The 16,453-nt window shown below is 27.7% G+C and overlaps 1 pseudogene; it reads right to left on the bottom strand.

Annotated features, from left to right (window-relative positions):
- Window positions 1-1,342: 1,342 nt before the first annotated feature.
- Window positions 1,343-10,299, bottom strand: LOC138941798 (nose resistant to fluoxetine protein 6-like; annotated as a pseudogene).
- Between the last annotated feature and the right edge of the window lie 6,154 nt (window positions 10,300-16,453).

The raw sequence follows: 16,453 nt of genomic DNA, 5'->3' as shown, positions 1-16,453 counted from the left end.
GCAAGATATTCTATTTACCGAAAGACTTATTTTTATTGTCAATCGACGATCCTTGCCGCAATTTCGCGGAAGGAAGGAATCGTGGAGTCGACAGGACGTAACAGTATATTTAGTATATTGCTTATTGGTAACATCTATTTTTGAATACACTATTATGATGTTATTTTCTATACATATTTTTCCCGCTTTTATTACATCCAACGTTTTTTACATCTAAAAAAAATTCTCGGAATAAGAAGAAAAATGCCTTTACGGATGTTCTTTTACAATTTCTTCTTTAATGAAGAGAATTTCTCTTAATATTAAGTTGCGTATTTTCTTCATTTCTGAGGCAAATATACCAGATGATAGAAAAAAGATAGCTTGATTTTTCATAAAAACAACACCTTTTTTTTTGCATTAATTGATTTCTCTCATTTTGTACATAAAAATATTATTGTAAGATTATTAAAAACTAAATCTAGACAGAGCGTTTGCCTTTTTTAAGGAGTGAGGGTAAAGATGTACGTAGAAAAGGACATACTCTGTTTCTTACCCCTTGCGTTCTCTCTCGCTCGCACGGAGCATAGCGCTTCGTCATGCTACGTGCGAGCGAGAGAGAACGCAAGGGACATGAAACAGAGTATGTCCTTTTCTACGTGCACCTCGGCTCCCACTCCTCAACCCTCGGTCTAGATATACCATGTCTAGAATGAGGCTTGATGCACACGGGTGACGTTCTCGAACGCAGCCGATCAACGTTTATTTATTGTGCTAACGCGATACGCTTTCAGTCTCTTCATAAATTGTTCCTGAAAAGATAAATGTACTCTTGCAAAGTGAACGGATGCATTTAGCAAGTGAATGCGTTTTTGGACGCAATTTTATGCCTTTTTTGTGTTTTGCAACATTCTTGCAATCAGCATAAATTATTATGTAGCAAAATTCATGATCTTCGGCGCATGTTGCTTCAAAGTAATATTGTTGCATTGTGTTAATAACAAAAATTAAATGTGTATGATAAATGGCGTACGCATTACATAGAAAAAAAATTATCGATTAAGAGTCTGTCTATTAGGAATTTGATCGATTCAAACGTTACTGATAATGAGATCCAATAATTTAAAGTACACTCAACTAAGTATAAAGTATACTCAACTAGTGAGCCGCGTATAGATGTATAATCTGTCTGTGTATTACGCTTGACATAGCGCAAAACGACAATGTCCCTTGATAAAACAAAAAATTTTTTATTAAATGAAAGATGTTATATTTATATTAATGTATTTCAATATTACATTATATTATATATTTAATATCACATTAAATATTACATGTTTTAATAATAATTTAATATGCAAAATTACAATCTTTTGCGACATGTATATCTTCTGTTCTTGCGAGATTGAAGGAACATTCGCATTAGTAAGATATATGGTATTTCTGCCATTAAAGATAATACGTAAGCACAAACGTAACTAATCATCAAGTATCCTATAAACATAGAAATCTAAAAATTGATAATAAATGTTAAAAAGTCTTCTGTTAGTATCGAAATTTTAGAGATAATCTTCACTTACCAGAGGCAATAATTCCAAATGAACGGATGTTTCACTAGAGAAATGAATCGATTGTATAACGAAGGGATTTACGAGATAAGCACAATAAGTCAGTTTGCTGAAAGGGATAAAGACTTTCAACGATAATAACCGATTAACAATACCTGTAACATAATAAAATAATTTGTATATATATATATATATATATATATGTATGATAAAAATAAGATTTTTTAAAATTATAGAATTATTTTTATGTGTTATGCCATTAAAAGAAAAACTATAAATTAAAAATAAATTAAATGAGAGATGCAAGAAATAATATTACACAATATTATTATTATATTAATTATAATATTACAACATATTTGCGTAGATTTATGTGCAAATGTGTATACGTGTGTGATAAGATTTATTATATTTTATGAAATATACTAACCACCATGCTTAGTAAAACACGCTATTACAATCCATGCTATACCTATGGCCCAGAGTGTTCTACTTAACGCAACATAAACAGCAGCATACAGAATAGATACGTTTCGTTCATAAAAGCCTAATAATACGAAAATAATACACGCGCTACCAAGACACCAACATAAAATTACAATTTTCTGAAAGTAAATTATACACAAATTGTAAAAATTCACAAATATTTAATTAAAATATAAATATATTAATATATATAAAGTAATATATATAAATAATTAAATAAAATCATTTATTCATGTATTTTGTAACTATTTTTATAATTGTTTAATAATTGCTTATTTTTCACATTAAAGTCATATGATAATCAAATTATACTTTACTTTTCTCAAGACCAATTTTTTATTTAGTCTTCTTATAATGTAACCTGTAATTATGCCAATAATATATGGTCCTATTCTGATCCATGGGGGATAGTACAAAACACTAGAAAGTCTATATTGTTCGTCAAATCTGCAATAAGACAATATTTAAGTAATCTTATAATTAGCAAAATGTTTTTATTACTTACGTCGGAATATATTCGTAAATATATGAAATATAACCGGTAAGTACAATAGAGCCTATTAAAAGTGCACCCAATACGACAACAGTCATGTAAAAGTACCTAAAATTAGCAATTTATATTTATTTAAATATATAACTAATATATTGTGCTGATTATAATATCCTCGATACATTAACTTACACAGTTGACAAAATCAGTAGCACAGTAGCAATTATAAAATATTGCATGTCATTGGCTAAATACCAACTCCAAATCATGCACTATAAGAAAATAGAAAATTTAAAATAAAATTTTAATATTTTTTAAGCAATATTAAATTAATTATAACTATTTAAAATATATTTATATACCATCGAATCGAGATCGAACAGATTATTTATGTATACAAAATTTCTCCACCAATATTTTGTACAAATTTCGTGCAATCTATAATTTGGATAAAATTGTGAATTCTTGTCGTACCAAGCCGCATTTAATTGTAGTATTCCTATCATCATCATGTACGCAGGTGTCAACCTTAATATAAATTGTTTTGAGATATAAATATATATACAATACATATAAAGAGATAATATTATTATGTTAAATTTTATTTCTAAATTATTTTTATATGCATTGTTCTTATTTATTGCCTGTATAAATAAAGATAATAAGCGAGAAAAACGTACCGAATAAATCTTTTTATTATATGAATAAAGAATTCATTTAATTTTGCTTTGTAATTAATCGATGTGGTTTTATCTTTACCCATCTTATCCTTCAAATATAAATAGGCTACTAAAAGTCCGCTTGTAAATAAGAAGGTATCTGTCGGTATGATTATGTTACGTAATACTTGAATGAAGAAATCCGAAGAGATTCTCCATAAGAATGTTTTATTGTCTATATATACAAAATAATCTCTGTTATATATAGAAAACAAGATGTATATATGTATTAATTCTATAAGTCTTTTTCGAATTACTCACCGATATAATTCAACATGAAAAATATTGTATGAAAAAGAATTATCCAATTCATAGTGAGAAATTTTAAACCGTGAATAGTAGGTATTGCGTTAGCATCCAATTTTGTGCTGAATATTATTTTTGTATTTGTGTATACAGAAAAACATATTAGTATTTTTCCAATTCTATTTTCTCGATGTGAAGATAAAGATGTTATTTCCATTTCCTCGGACATGTTCTCCACATCTGTATCGCAAGATAGAATTTTCAGTAATATATTTATATTAAAATCAACATATGCTTTAACTAAATGAGAAAAAAAGCATTATTTAAAAAAATATATGCATATACAAGATGACTATTAATATATAAATCTATATATAAATTTTTGCTGATCTTTATTAAAATATTTCCTTATTAAATTATTCGACTTGAAAATACACTAATTTTAAATAGTCAAATATCATTTTAATGTACAATGCATAAACGTGATTTTTTAAATACGAATATAATACATAATCAAAATTACGAATAATTTAAATACGATACTTACTAGCTGTAGTATTAGTTTTCTCTTTTGCAAGTAAATATTTTTGATGCACGAATATATCGTACATTGTTCCAATTATCATTATAAAAAAAGTAAGCGCTAAAACACTAGAATTATAAAATAAATACAAAATATATCTCTCTATTATTTTAAAATTTTGAAAGCTATACAAAAATTTGCGTGTTATTATTCACTATTCAAAAAACAAAGAATAAAAAACAGTATTTTATACACTAAAAATTAGGATATTTTCGAACCGTTTAAATCTGCGAAAAATTATAGTAAGAAAAAAATTAAAAAAGCATTTTGAGATTTAAAATTTTAACTTTAACGCGCTTTCAACAGTTTTCTCAGATTTTTATATTTTTTTTGTTCTGTGCTTTAAAAACGAATACATTGTTTTGTTCTTAAAATTACGTAGTTTTAATACTTTGCAGCTCGATAAAAAAATTTTTCTCGAAAAATTTATTTCAAGTTTCATAAACTATAACATTTTACCTACAAAATGCTATTTTTTAATAATTTATTTGACCGAGTTACTTGATTTTGAAACCTGTATTTTTTAGAATTAATGTCGATACTCGGCGATATCAGATTAAAATTAAAAAAGCCTGAAATTTCAACTTTAACGGACTATCGAATTTTTTATATTTTTTATATTTTTTCAATTCTGTGCCTTAAAAAGGATGTTTAAGAGATACTAGTTTCAAAATCGTGTAACTCGGTCCAAAAAAAAAGAAAAAAAAACAAGAAAATTCCTCTCTAAAAAAGTCATGTTATTGACATTGTTGCCTCTTTTCCGCGATGCTGATTAGTTCTCTCTTTTAAAACTACCAAAAAACGCGCTAAAAAGTTAAAAAAGTTAAAACTTCAAGCCTCAAAATGTTTTTTAATTTTTGGTCTGATGATTTCTTCGCGGAGTTTCAGCGATTTAAAAATAGCCTATTTTTTAGCGTATGAGAACTGTTCGTTATTTCTTTTGAGTAATATATTGTTATTTGTTGGTAAAATAATTATTATTTTATAACAGAGTGTTTCATTCATAAAAAACATCTCTTCTTTCAGTTTTAACGATAAAATTCCAAAGCGAAGCAATTTGAAATTTCTACAAAAATGGCGATAATTTGAAAACAACGCATTTCCGGACCTATGTTTATACTAAGTTTTTTTTCTTGTTTGTGGGTCCTCAATAATCTCTCGAGCGATGGACCTCTACTTTTGAAACACCTGTATATTATTAATTATATATTTTCTTTGCTTTTTTGATATACCAGATGAAAAATATTGCATCATAAGATAACCATTGTTGATCGTCTTTTAGATTTTTAATCTCGATCAATTTGAAATCCACGGAATAAAGGTCACTGATAGAAAAAATTCTATCGCGAAATATTTTTTCCAGAATTAAAGTTAGATCATTTATAGAACATGATGCTGGTAAACAGAGGCCGAGCGTAATTAAATCCTAAAATAAAATATATTGTATAGTACATATTAAAATACTTTTGTGTGTATATATACATATATTATATAATATAGAACATTTTATAAATATACCTTATATAATTATGTATATTAGAATGTTTAAAAGAAACAAATCAGAGTTTATTTTAAGATTTAAGAATAAACATAATATCTAGGATTAGTTTGTTATATAATATTGTATATATATTGTATCAGGGTTGGGAACGTTACTCTATAAAAGTAACGCGTTACAGTTACCGTTATTTTTTGTAAAAAGTAACTCGTTACCGTTACTCGTTACTGATTTTAAAAAGTAACGCGTTACCGTTACCGTTACTTAAAAAGTAACGATTCGTTACTTTCCCGTTCAGTTTTTGTTTTTTGTAATGCTAAAATAAGTTATTAGATTATAAAATTATTTAGTAATCAATATTAAATGTAATAATCTATGTTACAATTAAAAACTCTAAATTAGTCACTATATAGCAAGCGCTTTTTATATTAAACTTATTTAATGATTCTAATTTTTTATATTAATATCTTTACTTTTTAATATACTTATCTTTATAGGAATTTAAATTGTAATTTACAAATTTCAATTTTGTTGAAAATTTTTATCGAACATTATTTTTAAATATTGATAAGAGAAATATTGATATTATTAAGAGTGTATCCCAATATTCATTGTTAGTATTGTAAAATCTATACTTTACGTTACTATAGATTTTCAGTACTGGCAGTGACTATCAGAATGCAGCCTATGATAGAAGGTTACAAAATATTTTTCAAAAAATACATCTATTGAATAGATATAAGATAATAAAAACCAAAAAATAACGATAAAAGTAACGGCTAATTCGTTACCGTTACTGTAAAAATGTAACGACGTTACCGTTATCGTTACAAACAGAAAAAAGTAACGATCGTTAACGAAAAAAAGTAACTGTAACGGTAACGACGTTACAAGTAACGCGTTACTTCCCAACCCTGTATTGTATATATATATAGTGTAGGAAGCGAAGGATTTCATATCTTGTTTGTTTGTGTATCGTGTCTTCGAGAAGGTCTCGAAGACACTTGTTTGTTTGATGCGTGACCGCCGATCATGCGTCTCATAATAATAACAGCTGAGCGTGTCGGGATGCGATTGGGCCACGTATGGCTCGGGCGAACGGGATCGACTCTCGGAGCCGAAATGCAGAGTTCGAAAAGTACCGTCTCCGAAAAAGGTCGTGCGCGTTGGATCTACACGATTGTAATAAGTAGTTTTCCTTTTTCTACCTCATTATAATAAATAGTATCTCGTTTCCTACAATATATATATATATATATATTATTTCTAATAATATATACTGAGTGATTCAGGACCACTGCGACAAACTTTGAGGTACGCGATACGAAACCTATCGTTCCTCAGAGTTTGTGACAGACAATTATATATATAATTTGATAAAAAATTGAAAAATCTATATTAGTTCACTGGCTTTAATTTAATTTATAATTTGATATTCTTTCTAGCTAACTTTATGTATGGGTAGAGAAAAAAAGAGAGAGAAGCTTATTGTATAAAAATGAACTTACTTCATTGGTATCGACATTCATATGGTATTGAAGAGTACTGTTGTGTGTGAAATGAGAAACAAAGTAATTTACTTCGAAAGGCGGAAATTCCTTTTGTGGATCACGATATATCGTATTATTTAATATATGCCGTTCTGCGATTTCTAGAGGAGCTGTATTCATTGTATCGAGACATTGACTACGACTCCCTAGCCAGTAATTATTTCCATAAAGAAAGCCTGGTTTAAATCCTCCGCTAGAATCCAGCACTCAAAAATATAAAATAAACAATTATTATTTAAACATAAATATTGAACAATAATTTTTATTTATTATAAGTACATCATCAATGTTTTCATTTATTGTTGAATTTAAAAAGTAATCTTTAAATATTTCATTATTTAGACCCGATCGCACCAATGTTTTTTTGGCTTTAAGCGAGATCTAAAACTTTTTTGGCGTTTGGTAATAATTAATGTCATATGTCTTTTGGCTTTATTAGATTTTAAACTAGTCAAAGATTAAATTATAGTCTAAAGCTTAAAGCCAAAACCCAAATGACATTGACTATTGTCAAAAGCCAATATAGTTTTAAATCTCGCTTAAAACCAATATAACATTGATCAACTGGGAGAGAGAGGATTAGAATATCGGGAATTAGATTATTGAATACTTATATAATTCGTGTTATATTGTTATTATTTAATAATCATAGAATCATGTTTTAAATAGAGAATTTTAAATAATTTTTCTCAATAAGTTATATATTTTTGCGAAAAATAACATTACTGTACATCTTAATATACTGGGTGTCCCATGGGTGTATTATTAAAGTCATTTAGAGTTGAAATTGTTTAATAAACATATGTTTGTAAATGCTTCTTAATAAAATTACTATCATTCAAAGTTGATGTAAATATTTGAAAAAGGAAAGAAAAAAGATTTTTAATTTAACTTATTTTAACTGTTTATTTACAAATGCATTACAAATTCTATTCAAATTCACATTTGAAAAATCACAAATCACAAAATCACATCAACTTTCAATGGTTATAGTTCTGTTAGGAAGCATTTACGGACATATGTTTATTAAACAATTTTAACCCTAAACGACTTCATTAACACACCCTTAATGTATGAATCTCGAATCATGAGACATTCTGTATAATAATATAATAATAAAATATATAAGAAAATATCTCAATGTATGATTAAACTAATAAGGTAACATTATCAGTTTTTTATTTTACGGCTGAGGGTTAGTAGCATTAGAAAGGGAAAAAAAAATTATATACAAATTTATTTCATTGACAAACAAAAAACAGTAAAATAAAACGTTAAAAATAAAATAGAAAATTGAATTTTAAATATTAAATTATAATGATCATATCAATGACTAAACTGAAAAATGATCATATTCCATTAAAATAAGAGATCCCATACTATTTAAATAGTATGGGATCATCTTTCTATCCAGTTCATGAAACCGGTTTAAGGTATAACGATAGAAAGTTTGAACATCTCTTTGAATAAAGCATATGCCTCATGTAAAAATTCCAAATATTTCGTAAAATTATATGAATACAAGGATAAAAAATAGGCTAATAAGAGCCGGGTGCAGTAAGTAGGCATAAAAAAATTCAAATAGAAATCTTCTTTAATAAACGTTTCGGTCCTTTTTCCGGACCATCTTCAGCAAATAAACAGATAAAAACTCGTATGTCCTGACCTTTGATCTCGTAATTTCCTATCGGTTCTAGCCGTTAAGAGATGACATAATGTTCACAGGATAGGACATTATAAAGCTGGAGGGAAATAATTAAAGATCAATAATAAAAAAGAAAATCTTTCCGAGGTATAAAAAATTAAAAATCTTTTAAAATAAATAAAGAGTAGCGGGATGATTCACCAAATTAAATGCAAAACAGAGAGCCGAGATCAAGAACATCCGAGAGACATACGACACATACTATACAAAAATAAATAATAATAACACATGGATTTTCGAGACAAAATTTTTCATTGTAACATTTGCCTTCTGTTCTTCTGTATAACATGAGTAACTCACTCTTATTCTTCATATTATTATTGTCACATTTTTGATATAATATATTCCATTTACTTTGTAATTGTGATGAGGATAGTCCAAAAAAAGGGACCGAAACATACGCTTTTTGTGAATTTGTCTATCACGTAGTCAAAATATCAATGTAATTTGATTGTAATAAAACATATGCGTACAAATTACTGTGCTGATTCTTGATTGCTTTTTATCTCTTTCGTATAAATTTTTTATCAATTAATTTTTTTAATTTTCGAGTTTTTTTGATATAAGCATGATTAAATAAATAAAATTTTACTTACTTTTCAAGCTCCACAATATTCGTTGATCCACGGCGTCTCGGAAGTCTCGTAACTCCTTTCCGCATATAGTTGAGTTAACAAGATCGGCTCTCGAAGCAACGATATAAACAGGCAATGTATTACTAATAACTTTTTTATCTTCATTTTCGTCAGATTTGTTAACTTGCGCAAAAACACTAATTAAGGCGTCAAAATTTACACAGATACATAAAATAAATACAAATCGATAAAATAACATAATGCAGAATATTTCAATATCAATTACAAACTGCAATAAACTTCAGAATTTTATTTTTTGTTGGTTTTAATAATAATATTAAATGCAACTAGTAACCTTGTTGAAATAAGAAGATTTATCATAAATGGATTATAAATATTTGTATTGTTATGCCTCCGGAGACTCACTGACTTTAATGTAGTTGACAATGACACTCTTGTAGTTGGAATAAAAATATATATATCTATTTTATTCACAAATTGACTTAATTACAAGATTTCTGCACGTTAGCTCACGTCGCGTATCGCGATAGCGGATATCTTGGCGTGCGTATGTCTGGAGTCGAGTTTCGATTGCGAGACTCACTCCTCGTTCTGACGTATTTAATTCTGCCGACTGCGTGGCTTTAACTTAATATTGACTGCCCGCGTAATGTTAATTAATGATAGAGACTATCCGTCGCTACGTGTCGCTCGATTTTGGCGGCAAGATCCGGATGCAAGCTAAGAAGTTCTAAGTAGGACTTCTTTGCTTGCATTTTCGCAATAGATCTGTATCAGAGTTACTTCTTAAATATATTTCCTTTACTACACGTGTACTTCGTACAAAGGTCTAGCCGAAAAGAGAATCGGAGCAATCTCGCTCTTATGCACATCCAGCCGGATATCGCACAAGTCTGTCTCTTTCACTCATCATACCACGCGCACGCCTTCTCTTATTCTCGAGCGCGCATTGCTCATGCAAATATATAATATATAACACTACAATCCACAATAAGTTTTTTTGCAGAACTCTGCAGAACTTATTACTTTTTCTCTAAATTTTTAAAAGTTTCTCGTGTACTTTTATCAAATTATATTTATAATATGCTAATTTGTATATTATTATATTATAAGTACATTATTATATAATATTTGAAATACATGTTCATATTCTACTTAGTTTCAACTGAAAGATCCATTTTATAAAATTCAAATCGGTGAAACGTGTGAATTTTGGTATACTTCTAAATACAAGGTTAATTTTTCCTTGCGTGTTACTCGTTCGAATGTCACTTTTTGTATTAGCTGTATAAAAGTAGATATACACAATTCTCTCTTCCTGACCCGGGTTTATGACCCTTTCCTCTATCCAATCCAACAGTCAAAATCAAAACTAAATTGAAACTTTATTTTTCGACTTTTGGCCAGCTTTTCGGGGTTTGGGACCACTGTGCGATATACCGACAATGCTTTTTGGCTTTTTGTGATAGAAACATAGACATAGTATATCTAGACCAAATATTAAGGAGTGGGGATCGTCAAGTATTAGACAGAGATAGCATGCTTTATATCACCATTCTATCTTCATCTTTTCCATCCCTTCTACTTTTCTCTTTCCAAGTTAGATAAAGACAGATCAGTGATCGTACAGCAGCTGTCTCTTTCTATTTTTTGACACGTTCTGAATACGGGAAATGTAGAGACGCGCAGTCCATACAGGGTATCTCTAAAGTCTGACCTCACCCCTGGATCTCGGAAACGGCTTTTAATATGGAAAAATGTTTCAGACAAAAGTTGTATGATTTCAAGGAGGACATACGGTGGTATTATTAATTTGACCTTGAATAGTTGCGTGAAGATCACGTACAGGTCACAAAAATAATTGTTTTTAAAAAAGTATATAATTATTTACAATGTATTTTTTTAATTATTTGTTTTTTTATTACATTAATTGATTTGTCTCATTATTCTGTACATGAAAGTATTACGGTAAGATTATCGAAAACTAAATATTTTACAAGACATTTTAATTTTTATATCAAAATTTGTCAGATTAAAACATAAAATAACTCAAAAAGTACTTAATGAAAAAATACTTTATTATAATATTTTGAAAAACTCTCGAGATAAGCTACAACAATATGCAATAAAAAGTAGGCGGTTCCATTTAAAAAATAGAAGGTGACTTTTAGGTGACCTTCACACAACTATTTAAGGTCAAATTAAACCATACAACTTTTGTCTGAAACATTTTTCCATATTTAAAGTCATTTCCGAGATCTAAGGGTGAAGTTAAACTTTAGAGATATCTTGTATATTATACGTCTATGGATAGAAAGCAGAAATACAACAAGAATAACAGATGCTCACTTTTTATGAATTTTATGGTTACATATGCATTAAACATTCCTCTCTAAAAAAGGCATGTTATTGACATTGTTGACTCTTTTCTGCGATGCTGATTAATTCTTTCGCTGTGCTTACTTCACTGAGTAGCTGTGGAGATGGTATGTTTTGATAGTTTGTAGAGATTACGTATTGCACATTTATTATACGACACGTGCAGATAATTCATTTACATAATAACCTTACAGAACGGGTCTACCGAGCGGTTCGATGACTATGCATATCGCGTATAATGTTATAAGCGTAATATCGTAACACTATTATAAGTTTACTGTTGCGTTCCGTATGTATTACGACGCCTTATGATATTTCTTTATGAATCTTTATTTTTAATTGGCGCAATTTTTTTATATCATTATTTCTGTGAAATTTTATAAATACATTTACATAACAGTTTATGGTACGTATACGTGTGTGTGCGTGTGCTTGCGTGTGTGTGTGTGTGTGTGCTTCAAAATTAGATCTAATAATTCAAAAAATATTGAAAAATTGTTTAACTTAAGCGGCCAACTTAAACATTTCAGTCAATAAAAAAAGGAAAAGGCTAATTGGAGCCTGGACGCGGTACTTAGGGCGTAATAAATGTGTGATGTTTTTAAGAAACAATGTTAATGAACATAATATAAATTAATAAATAAATAATAATTTAACTAAACCAAACATTTTGGCCCACTTTGATTCCTTATCAATAAAAATAATCAAAATTTTAACACATAAAGAGATCATGAGGCGGAGTAATACATACAGAATGCAATGATTATAATAGTGTTACAATACAATATTATCGATTGGTTCGCAGATGACAATATGACTATAAGTTTCCGCATAGGTCAGACTCACCTCACAGACACTTAATTTTGCTTCTAGAAATGGTGAAGGCAGGCGCAAGCAATGGATCCCTAACAGCACATGATATCATACGAATATTCTATATTTATACTGAATGTACTGTGATCATACGTAATTTACTGAGAATATTTATATAATATCTCTGTAAACGTTATTTATCGTATATTCTCAGGATATACTCAGAGTATAGAAACTAAGTTTCGATACTTATACTAAATATACTATAATTAACTCTAATATACTGAGAATATCCCTATAATATCTTTATGATACATCGTTTGTCCTCTTTTTCGCACATTTTTCGTATATGGTACTCTCAGAACATACTCAGAATATATAAATTGAACTATTGGAGCGGTTATGTTTATAACTCTATACAAAACAGTGTTATTTTAATTGTATAAAATAAATATTTTAATTTCCTAAAAAAATAGAAAAATAATAATAAAAGAAATGAATTTTATATAGCATAAATTTTTATTCATTTGGCGCAATTTTTTGATATCATTATTTTTGTAGGAAATTTAAACAACTATTTTGTACAACAGTATTTTTGGTTAAAATATTTCTATTTAAATAATCATAAAAGAAATTAATTTTATGATATAGTTTTTAATGTCAGTTGGCAGAATTTTTTGATATCTATTTTTTTAGGAAATTAAAATTTATTTTATACATTTAAAATAACACTGTTTTATATAGAGTTAAAATAACATTATTTTGTAGAGCAGTTTTTTTAATTAAAAAAAAATAACACTTTTTTGTGTAACATTTTTTCACATGGCGCGCGTACTTGACGCTTTTTTTTACCTTTTTTAAAAAGGTAAGTTTTTAGGGATTATATCATTCTTTTTTGTAGTATATGTTAAACATCTTAAAATAAATAAGCAAAAAACCCGCCACTACCCCCGTCATATTTTATCAAAATACAACGGTCTTCTTTGCTTACTATAAATATCTAGATCCTTCAAACTTCTTAGCTCTTATTGTAAAAATATATATATAGATATAACAATGTTTATTTTATAAAATTTGTTATTTTAGGATCATTACATATATCGCTAAAAAAATTGGAAACTGAAATGATGATAAAAGTGAATGATTTGATTGATAAAATATTACTAAGATATACATATATATATATATATATATATATATATATATATATATATATATATATATATATATATATGTCAAATGGTCTGTTCCGAGACACTTCTTGATAATTATTGGCATATTCCGAGACATTTGTATGGTTCCAGGCCTGACCTGGAAGAATTCTATGTCAAATGGCAGTTTCCAGGACAGTCCTGGAAAACTAATGTATGTAGATATGATAATTGTACATCCAAATGTATATACAAAAAAAAGACATGTATACAAATGTTATCTAACAATGCTAATTGAAGTATATATAATGTATTATTGAATTTCGAACATAAAAACCGTCAATATATTTATATAATTAAGAAAATCGCGTAAAATAGTATATAAATATATAAAAAGATATGAGATTGAAAAAAACACAACGATTTTTAATAATACTTGAAGTACAAATAATCTTAAAAAACTATGATTAAAAGTTTATTGTGTATAATGTGAAATTAGTCACTTTGATTTTCATTATGCACGAAAAACATTTTATGTATTGGAATCAAACGTTAGGCTACAAAATGATGTTTCCACTTTTTAAAAATATTTAACACATTTAACGTATATACCAACATTTAGAAATTCAGTCAGACAACGTCAGCGTCAGGCAATCTCACATCTTTCCGCAAAAGTGTGTAATTCATAACAATATTGATAACAAACAACGTAAAAAGATGTAACTCATATATAACAAATGCGCAAGTCTTTATGCCAACGTCTTGATTGCTTTCTGGAAAGTTTGGCAGAACATATAAATAAAAAATCGTAAGTTACTTGAAAGACGTTTGGGATAAATGTATTTCGAAGCGAGTTCCTCATTTAAGTGTTTAATATGACACTTTTTACGATAATATGCTTGTGTCCTGGAAACGAACGTTAGGCCACAAAATGATATTTTTATTTCTTTCAAGAATTTAACGCATTTAACGTACGTACAAGCATTTGAAAACGCGGTCAGGTAATGTCAACTCACATCGTTCTACAAAGGTGTGTAATGCATAACAATATTAACAACAACGTAAAAAGACGTAACTCATATATAACAAATGTGCAAGTCTTTATGCCAACGCCTTGATTGCTTTCTGGAAAATTTGGCGGGACATCTAAATAAAAAATTATAAGTTACTTGAAAGAGACTTAGGATAAATGTATTTCGAAGCGAATTCTTCATTTAAGTATTTAATATTACATTATTTATGAGAGTATGTTTGTGTCTTGGAAACGAACGTTAGGCTACAAAACAATATTTTCACTTCTTTCAAGAATTTAATATATTTAATGTACCTACACAATATACTTACAAACATTGGTAGGTTTTCTGATTATGTTTCTGAATTAATAAGGAATACATTATTCATTTTTAATTAATATGCAATAACGTGTTTCACATTAATTTTTGTAAAATTTTTTAGAGAATGTTTTGTTTGAAATTTAATATTTTTATTATTTAAACACTAAAGCTTATTAATTAATAAGTCTGCTAAAATAGATTGAAGCGAAAATTAAGTTATATCTTCTAATGTATAATTTTTTCTTTTGTATTTATTTATTGTCTCGGCTATTGGCTTTAAACAATCGTTAGTCTGTACGTATAATCTTAATTTATATTTTATTTTATATTAATATTAAAATCGCTGTTTTCAAGATATTAATAAAGAATATTGCAATACTTTTTCAGCCCATGCACTGATCGGTTTTTAAAGCAGTCAAGTGATTGATATAAAAAAAATAATATATTTTATAGGTATTTAATATATTTTTATATCTAATTGTATTAAAAACTGCTTTTAGAAATAATTTTTCAATTGTTTAACAAATTCTAATTGTTAAATTGTATGCTAACAATCAAAAGTATTTTATGAGTATCAATTGACTTAAAATGCAGTTAATGAAATTGATTCTGATTACAAACTATTTATGGTCATGTTAATTTATAGTTTTTTTTTTAATAGGATATAGATTTCTTTCTTTATAGAATGATTTAATTATAATATTTTTACTCGAAATATGTTGGATAAACATAGAAAATATTTTAATATTTATTGAAACTTTATTTTCCTTAACAAATCTTACTTTATTTTTTATTATAGTTGTTTGGAAACAATTAATATGGTTAATTTTTATACGTATTTGACGATTTATTTATTACATTTAGTTTTTATTAATTAAACTTTCTAAACTATATACTATTTTTAATGCGATTATAACTTGTATATTTTATTTTTACTTGTATTTATTGTAACTTTCTATAATTATCCAAAGATTAAATATAATATTCTACTTACCCGACTTACAAAGGAATATTCCAACGCAACGTTTTCCATTTTCTAGTTTTATCTAATAATCTCTCTTTCTTGTACGAGTTATATTACTAGATTTCACAACGATTAATTGTTTAGTATGTTTAATTTTAAGTAAGGAAAACATGATATACAGGGTGTCCCATTTTAAAGGACCCAAATATCTCAGAAACACTGCGTTAAATCGAAAAATGTTTCAAACAAAAGTTGTGTGGCTTCAAGGGGGCCATAAGATGGTGACAATGATTTGACCTTGGAAAATCATTTGAAGGTCATGTCAAGGTCAACTTTAAAATACTAAATAGAAATCCTCATTTTTTATTTAGTATTCTTGTAGCTGACATCGA

The sequence above is a fragment of the Polyergus mexicanus genome, unplaced genomic scaffold (assembly GCF_030449975.1).
Source record: "Polyergus mexicanus isolate NDT 795.1 unplaced genomic scaffold, iyPolMexi1.0 SCAF_20, whole genome shotgun sequence".
Lineage (NCBI taxonomy): Eukaryota > Metazoa > Arthropoda > Insecta > Hymenoptera > Formicidae > Polyergus > Polyergus mexicanus.
The sequence above is the reverse complement of the archived record's forward strand: the minus strand, read 5'-3'. Positions and strand labels throughout refer to the sequence as shown.